This window comes from Mirounga angustirostris, unplaced genomic scaffold (assembly GCF_029215605.1).
Source record: "Mirounga angustirostris isolate CCGP_5_RB_7025 unplaced genomic scaffold, mMirAng1.0.hap1 SCAF_11, whole genome shotgun sequence".
Classification (NCBI taxonomy): Eukaryota; Metazoa; Chordata; class Mammalia; order Carnivora; family Phocidae; genus Mirounga; species Mirounga angustirostris.
Window position 1 is genome coordinate 31,828,689 of NW_026991719.1, and position 7,769 is coordinate 31,836,457.

Here is a 7,769-nt window from a genome sequence, read left to right on the forward strand (position 1 = left end):
TATTTCCTAGAACAAGAAAATGGGTCTTTTGTTTAACCGACAGGTTGTCATGATGGGAGAGAGAGCCCAGCACCCATACTTCAAGCCACCTATGAGGTAGGGAGGTAGTGTGAGAATCCCCTAAACCAGGTAAAATCAAAGTACAGTCATTCTCTGTTTTCCTTTGCAAGCCCTCTGCTTTCCAAAGAAGAACGATCTGAAGTGAATTATTGGCTGGGTGGTATATGGGAGAGTTCCTGAGTGAAAGGATAGAAATTCAAGGATCTTGGGTGCCTGGGTGGCTCAGTTGGTTAAGCGACTGCCTTCGGCTCAGGTCATGATCCTGGAGTCCCGGGATCGAGTCCCGCATCGGGCTCCTTGCTCAGCGAGGAGTCTGCTTCTCCCTCTGACCCTCCCCACCTCATGCTTTCTCTCTCTCTCAAATAAATAAATAAAATCTTAAAAAAAAAAAAAAAAGAAAAGAAATTCAAGGATCTTAAGCCAAAAGTTAGACTCAAATGAAATATAAAAACAAAAAAATGAAGGAGGGGAGGGGAAAGCTGATGTTGGGAGTTCCAGGATGGTGCATGGCTGGGGCCAGGGTTGAAAGGGGAGGCTGCATAGAGGGAACCGTGGGGCCCTGGGCTTGGTGATGTGGCCGGCTTCCAAAAAGGAATGTTGTGTCAGAAAAAAGATGTTTATGGGTATAAAGGACATTGTTTCCTGGGTGCCCTGCCATTTTAAGCAGTGGTGTTCTCTCCCTTCTTTTTCTTCATAGCAGAACCTGATTTCATAAAGGACTTTAGCAGTCATTAATATTGGGGGGGGATTTAATCTCAGAATGTTGGCTCTGTGAAGATTATATGCATGGCCACTCCTATCTTAAAGTTATAGAAGGAAATCTTCATCAGTTTTAAAGCAATTTTAATTGCCAATACACACTAGAAATGAATTTTGAGAGGAAAAGAGAAAATTTCCCAAATATCCATTACATTTCTCATCAGTTAAGAGGTTGTATGGATTAATTTTTTTAATTATTTTTACAAGGGCGCCTGGGTGGCTCAGTTGGTTAAGCGTCTGACTCTTGGTTTCAGCTCAGGTCAGGATCTCAGGGTCCTGGGATCAAGCCCTGTGTCAGGCTCCACGTTCAGGGGGGAGTCTGCTTGTCCCTCTCCCTCCCCCTCATCCTCACCCTCTGCCCCTCCCTCTTAGCCCCCCCCACACACAGTGTTCTCCTGCCAAGTTGTCAGATTAATAAATAAATAAAATCTTAAAAAAATATTTACCAAAAAAATGCACCTACAGACTTGAAAGTATGAGAACTGTTTGAAAAACCAAATTTATTTTTAAAAGATTTTGCTCTATAGAGGAATAATATGTAATGAGGTTATCAAAGAAGTTTTAATGTTCTCCCAAGAGTCAGAAAGATGTGGAAATTTGCCAGAAGGTTAGATATGTACACATGCATTTCTAGTTTTCAGTTTGGGAAAGCAAAAAAGTGATATGATCTACAGTCTTGTTAGAGTGATATCATTAGAGAGTCAGCCATTATTATAGATAAATAATAGGATTTTTAAATACTGTCATTTTTTTTTTAAATATACTTTTTAAAGTCTGCCCTAATCACTTAGGGCTCTTAGATTCACTAAGAATAAATTATAAAAGTCAAATTTATTTTTTTTGAAAGAACAACTAACCAGATACAAAATCACCTAAATATATGATTATTCAGCTTTAGTTTTACTGTTCTTTCTTCCCTAAGAGAATCAGATATATTACATATTCTGCATTTCATTAATCTAGTTGATGCCAACTGTGGGGCTTGAATTCACGATCCCGAGATCAAGAGTCGCATGTTCCACTTCCTGAGCCAGCCAGGTGCCCTTCATATTTTTGTTTTTTAATGCTACAGAGAAATAGTTTACACTTGAGGTCAGAACTGATTAAGGGTAGAATGAATTGCCCAAAGAGGTAGTGAGCTCTCTGGCATTGGCTGAAGTGTAGTTTGATTAAATCCAGACAGTGGTTATAAGAAAAATCAAGAAGTAACAACATGGCTTAATTAGCCGACTTTAAGGCCCCTTCCACTTTTGAGAATGTTAAGTATTTCTGAAGCGCCTACCATGAATGGGTCATTATTTCCATAGTAGGTGGATTCAAACTAGCATAGAGCCTTGGCCTTTAAATATCTCACAATTAAGCTGTTCCACCAGCGTACCCTTCAGAAGATATCCAGCATTTGAGCACTGCTCAGCACGTCCACCTTCACCAGCCTGGTCCAAGCTCCTCTCTGGTCTGAATTCCTGTCCCTGAACAGAGCTCTCCACTTTTTCCTTGTCCCCTTTAGTCTGATCTCAAGAAGGCAGCTTGCTTACTGTTCCTCCCAGCTCAGGACCTTTGCTTTTGCTGTTTGCTTTACCTGAAATGTTCTGCCAGATACCCGCATGGCTCCGTCATTTCTTCCTTCATGTCTTGACCAAAAGTCCCATCTTAGGGGCGCCTGGGTGGCTCAGTTGGTTAAGCGACTGCCTTCGGCTCAGGTCATGATCTTGGAGTCCCAGGATCGAGTCCTGCATCGGGCTCCCTGCTCGGCAGGGAGTCTGCTTCTCCCTCTGACCCTCCTCCCTCTCATGCTCTCTCTCATTCTCTCTCTTGAAAATAAATAAAATCTTAAAAAAAAAAAAAAAGTCCCATCTTAGTGAAACCTTCCCTGGCCACCTGAACTCTCCATACTGACACTTAATACCCCCTCTTTTATTTTTCTCTTTAACAGTTAACACTACTTAATATACTACATATATTAATTTAAAATCCTACCTGTGTACATCCCCACCAGCATGTAAGTGCCATAATTTTTTATCTGTTTAGTTTTCTGCTCTATTCCATGTTTAAAACAGTGCCGGGCAGAGTTGGCAATCAATACATATTTGTCAAAGGAACAGAAGAAGTGATAAAAGTCCATAATGGGAACAGCCATGTTTATTAAGCACTCATTAGGGGCTTGACACAGAGCTAAGCACTTTGTATGCTAATGTGGCCCCGAGTCCTCATGACAACTGAGCCACAGGTAACAGGGAAGAAAACCAAGGTTCAGAGAAGTCAGGTAACTTGTTCAAGGTCACACAGCTGGTCAGGGCTAGGCCAAGATAATGTTCAAGGGTCCACAGCCCCATCATTGTCCAGCTCACACAATCAAAACATGTCTCACCTTACGCTTCTCCTCATCCTCAACTTAGAGGGGTGAGGCACGTGTCTTCTAGAGAGAACAGGCTATTGACCTTGATTCTTTTACAGGGGAAGATTGAAGGAATTTTCCAGCATGAATTTAGTAGATTTTACTTGGTGCTGCATCTCAGGGAGGTGAAGACCTTTGGGTTGCCATGGTAACGGAGAGCAGGTGCTTGTAAACTCATTTCCTGTGGAGTGATGATCCCTTCTCCTTAGTTTCAGCTGGGAACAAATCTGGTAATTTATGATGTGTCTGTCGCCGGTGCTGCTGGTTTTGTGTAGACCTATGTCTGATTTTTTTCTTTTCTCTTTTTTATTTTGAAAGTTAATTAACCACATGACAGAAAATTTGGAAAAAAATAAGAGAAAATTCATAATCCCTCAACCCAACACCACCTCATCATCATTCCTTCTTCCTTTTATTATTGAAATATAATTCATAGGTCATAAAATTCATCATTTTAAAGTATAGAAATGAGCAACTTTTCTTATATTCAGTGTATTTCTACAAGGTTCCGCAGAACATTTTCACCATCCCAGTGAGAAACTCTGTACTCACTAGCAGTCACTCCCCAGTCCCCCCTTCTCGAAGCCCCTGGCAGCCATGGATCTATTCTCTGTGTCTATAGATTTGTCTATTCTGGACATTTCACATAGATGGAATCCTACACCATGTGGTATTTTGTGACTAGCTTCCTTAGCATCATGTTTTAAGGGTTCATTTATGTTGTAGCTTGCGTCAGTACTTCATTCCTTTCAATTGTCAAATACTCCATTATATGGATAGACCACACTTGTTAACCATTCCTCAGTTGATGGACATTTGGGTTCTGTCATTCATTCGGATGTTCATTTTTTAGAGAGCAGTGCTGACTCCGCCATCTATTAGCACTTTCGCATTGGGAAAATGTCTTCATGTTTATGAGACAAAATAAATCTATTCAACTCTTAATGATACTAATCCTGCTTTCATAAGATTTTTGTTTAACTTTCTCTATTTTTTTTTATTTCTGAGAATTAAATGAAACGAAGTATGCAAACAGTTCGGTGTGCAGTGGATTCCTAGGAATCCATATGCCCCCCCCATACATTGTCTTCTTTTCCATTAGTTTGTTCTCTGCCCTGCCACCCAACAAATACCACTGTTCCTAGTGAGCTCTCTTAGAGATACGTTTGAATTTTTAAATTTTCACAAGGTAGGATGTGATCAATAGACGGGCAGCACTGGTATACAAAAGCTGAATCTCTCCCCATGACCTTGGCTTCCCCAAATGCCATTCTCTTATAAAACCTCTGTCTCTTTGCCTTGTTAGTGCTGAGGGCACAGGGCATCTCTGTGTCTCAGAGCCAAAGCACCACCTGAAGCTCATGGGCCCATCTTGCCTACCTACACTAAATTTATCACTATTCCCTAGAACTCATTTACATATACAATTCCTCATGTCCTCTACTCTGTTCAGTCTCTTCAAAAGCTCTGAAAGCTAGCATCTCAGCTCTGTCCCTTATTAGCTGTATGAACTTCAATCTCTTTTTTCCCTCATCTGTAAAATATAGATAACAGATGTAAGTTCATAGCTGTTGTTAGGATTAAATGAGATAATGCACAAAAGTGCTCCACAGCAGGATGCCTGGGTGGCTCAGTCAGCTGGGCATCTGCCTTCAGCTCAGGTCATGATCCCAGGGTCCTGGGATCGAGCCCCACATCGGGCTCCTGGCTCAGCAGGGAGCCTGCTTCTCCCTCTGCCTGCCACTCCCCCTGCTTGTGCTCTCTCTGACAAATAAATAAATAAAATCTTTAAAAAAAAAAAAAGGTGCTCCACAGCATAGTTGACAAACTATGCAAGGAATGAACACCTGAAGCCTCAAGAGAGAATAGAAGGAAAATCTTACTTGTCTTCTCTCACTATTCACCCTTGTTTTCCTTCACTTACAGACTATTTTGCCTGCTTCTGTTCTTCTTTATACTTCTTTACAGAGAGGGAAGCCCTTAGACCATTCTCCAGTTTTTAGTCTCTAGTCATTTCCTGTATTCTATCATACACTCACATGCACACACACCCTATCTGGCATCTTATTTTATACTATTTGATAATTTCCTGTAAGTCTGGTTTTGTGTTAAGAAAATCTGTTCCTTGGAGCACCTAGGTGGCTCAGTCAGTTAAGCGTCCGACTCTTGATTTCAGCTCAGGTCATGATCTCAGGGTCGTGAGACCAAGCCCCACATCAGGCTCCACACTCAGCGGGGAGTCTGCTTGAGATTCTCTCTCCTCCTCTGCCCCTCCCTCCACTCACATGCTTGCTCTCTCTCTCTAAAACAAATAAATAAATATTAAAAAAAAAAAAAACCTATTCCTGGGCGCCTGGGTGGCTCAGTTGGTTAAGTGACTGCCTTTGGCTCAGGGCATGATCCTGGAGTCCCGGGATCGAGTTCCGCATCGGGCTCCCTGCTCAGCAGGGAGTCTGCTTCTCCCTTGGACCCTCACCCCTCTCATTCTCTCTCTGTCATTCTCTCTCTCTCAAAAATAAATAAAATTTAAAAAAATATGTTAAAAAAACTATTCCTATTCATTCTTATTTAGCCAGTCACCTATTGTTGAATAGTTTGATTGTTTTACCTTCATAAATGTTATTATGATGAACAACTTTGTAGCTAAAGTTTGTGCACATTCATAATTACCTACTGAGACTAAATTGTCAGATTCTAAATTTCTTAAAGGGCACATATATTTTTTTAAGTCTTTTGATAGCGCACTGAATTGCCTTTCAGAGAAATTGTACCAATGATCAACAAATAAGAGATTGTAACATCTGTCTCGTTCATCACCCACCAAAAGGGAGCAATGAAGTATTTGCTGTTTTTATAGGCAAATGTAATTAAATTTTGATATTATTCTATGCTTCATAATTAAGACTGAACATATCTTCATATGCTGATTGGGCATTTGCATTTATTCTGTCAGGAATTGCCCATCATTTTTAAACCCATTTTTCGATTGGGATATTTTCTCTATCCCTTTTTTTCCTAATAGATGTTAAAGATACTGAATACTGAACTCTTTGTTGGATATCATGCTGGCTTCTCTAGAAGTATCAGTGAATCAATATGCTGAGGATTGACTGGCTGCCTTCATTCTAGGGATTGTAAATAAGTTGTTCACAGGACAGGGTAGGGTATGTGTGAAGCACTTGCTGGTCAATAATTTTAGATCTGGAAAGAAAATGCTTTTAACAACACAAAGATAACATATAATTTCAAGCAAATTTTTTATATGAGTGAATTTTGACTTCATTCCCTTATACCAAAAATACTACATACCTTGTAGGTTACCAAACACAGCTCTTGGCACTGGTTGTCTTCAAGAACATCAGTCAAGCTCCCTCCATTTTTTGAAGCTTAATTCTAGTAGAGGCTCATAGTCCTCAGTGCTCACATACTTCCTGCTCTGTATCCTGCCCCAGTTTACTGATATCCCTCTCTTGGGTCACATCTTCATAGGATTTTTCTTTTCTTTTAAGATTTTATTTATTTATTTGAGATAGAGATAGAGAGCATGAGTAGGAGGAGGAGCAGAAACAGAGGGAGAGGTTGAAACAGGCTCCCTGCTCAGCAGGGAGCCCGAAGCGGGGCTCGATCTCAGGACCCCGAGATCATGACCTGAGCTGAAGGCAGAGGCTTAACCGACTGAGCCACCTAGGTGCCCCAGCATTTTTCTTTATGATCTTGAACTCAACACTGAATCCAAACTATAACATGCCTAAGAGCGTTGCCATTTCAAAAACAATTGATTCAGCAAATATTTATTGGGTCCCTGCTGTTTTCCAGTCTCTATATTATCATCTCTTTGTACCATGTATTTATTCCCACAGGGCCATCTACAAAATAATACTTTAACCCAAAGGGCATTGGTTGAAAAATTAAGGCAGGCTGGTAAAATATACTCAGATTGTGCAAATAGGGGAGCAGAGGAGGGTAAACTTTTTACGATTGTATTTTAAACCTCCTTACTTGGCATTACTTTATTTCACAATGGATTTCATAGCCCCTGATGCCGTATGTCTCTTTGAGCTGGAGGACATGATGGCTATGATCAGTGACAGAGGAAGCAAATGAAATGATCATTTCTAAATTCAAAGAGGATTATGCCATTCCAAAATAAACAGGAGATCCAAAATATTCACATGGCATTTGTTTAAACTATGTTTGCCTAGTGTACAAAAAAAGGCAATTGTTGCCAGTAGAGTTATTAATCCCTTGCCTGAGACATTAACTTGAGGAATCATACTGTTACCAATCAAGTATCCATCTTGAAAATGCCTCCCCTGCGCTGAAATGGTGACATATAACACTGCAGGCTAAACTCATTCCACTGGCATTTGGGGTTCTGAAATCTACCAGACAGTAAAGATTTGATCCCAGCTTCTGTCCTCATAGAAGAGTTGATGAACCAGGAGCTTTTCTAATAATAGGGAACACCACATAAATGGAGTATTCACAACATAAGTTCTATTGTTGATAGAAGAAAATCACTCTGAATAAATAAAACTCTCCTATCATTGCTGCT